This window comes from Schistocerca gregaria, chromosome 5 (assembly GCF_023897955.1).
Source record: "Schistocerca gregaria isolate iqSchGreg1 chromosome 5, iqSchGreg1.2, whole genome shotgun sequence".
NCBI classification, from domain to species: Eukaryota; Metazoa; Arthropoda; class Insecta; order Orthoptera; family Acrididae; genus Schistocerca; species Schistocerca gregaria.
Window position 1 is genome coordinate 347,409,462 of NC_064924.1, and position 1,688 is coordinate 347,411,149.

Below are 1,688 nucleotides of genomic sequence, written 5' to 3' on the forward strand. Positions count from 1 at the left end.
AGCAGTAATTTCGTGGAAGTGATTGCCAGCAACGTGTTCACCTTAGTATGTTTTCTTCATCTGTGAGAAACGACAGAAAGTGCCGTTTACCAAAGGATCGACCTTCACAAACCACGTGCGGTTAGATTTATGAGCTACGCATTAGTGAGCGATAGAGATTCCTCTATCAGTCCGTCATGTAGTGCACCACCAAGAGTAGAGTGTAAATGTGTGGTTCGGAATGCGTGCACACGTATTCATCGGGTCAAACTTAATTATGGGACAGTGACCGTCTGCGTCTGCGCCTATTTACTCTGAGATATCTTAACATAAGTTCTGTAAGAAGTACCGTTACACATAGTAAATTGCGGTATGTACTTTCAGCGTCACGGTTGAGCCCGTACTGTTTAGGTGACGAGGCACGTGTTAGACGAAACATTTCCAAATCAGTGGGGAGGGAGTGGTGGTATGGATCAGAGATCCAACGACGTCAGCGAATATGGAGCAGCGTGTTTTAGCATGTTGCCGCACCATTACTCCAGGTACACGTAATTCCTCATCTTTCGCTACATGTGTGTGTATCAATGTATATTGTTCCCCTTGTCCGAAACATCGCAAACATACTAAGAAAAGACTTAATGTGAAGCGTTTCAAACATAATTTTCTCACAAAATTGTTGAGGCATTTGTGGCTCCTTGTTGATGTATTGTCGGCTGGCTTTCGTCTCGGGATCCTCGTACAACCTACTGTTAACAATTATTCTGACATTTCGCCAGCAAGAGAGGTTTGCATTGTGAAAGATCTATCATTCGTCGTCTACTCACCAGCACTGGAGGGTTAACTTCGAGGCTGCCAGCTACCCGTGCTGGCAAAGCGTCAGAAAAGTCATTAAATAAACGTTCGTCGAACACCCCGAGATGAAAGCGGAGGTCATAATGTCCTATACTGTCGCAGCAAGTAAAAAACTAAATTTACATCCATATCGACAGATAAGCTATAGTCTTGGCCATACATTAAAGTGTGTTCCATCTTTTTGTCATAGACCCAGCACCCAGCATTATGCTAGCAATAATGATGTAACTTCCTGAAACCGTCTGAAGAGGATCCTGAAAAGGTTCGCAAACCGGTTCATGGAATAAATCATAATTATTCAAAAAAGTGACTGGTTGCAGTTTTGTATAACTTATTTACATTTTATATTTACGGTTTCCAAAGTGCAATGAACAAAATCTAGAACTTACCTGTTAAAGGACAGTAGCAATAGTGAAGTATCTTTTACACAGGAGAATTACAGACAAGCAGGAACCAGACTTGTTTGTTGTAGAGTGTGTCAAAAGGCGATGGGGTATAACGTCTTGTTCAGTTGTTTGATTTTCCACCATCATGCAACAGCTGGTTGGATGCTAAAGACATGCTATGTAATTAGCGATGTGAACTCTCCAACCATGCAGTAGCATAACGTGTCTGGTAGGAAGCACATCGTACATGGTAGTGGTGATGTTCTCGACAAGCTGCATGTAGAATTTCACGTTCTCACATATCACGCTTGCAGATCAGAAATAAAGCTCGAAAAGTAGTTAGTATGTGGGGATAAGGGAGTTAATTTTTTTGGTCAAGGCTTTCAATGAACACAATATCTCTTACGCTGCAGTTAAATGTTTTTGGAGCGTCATGGCGCAGATCGAATTTTAGCTGTGCAATGGACGTTG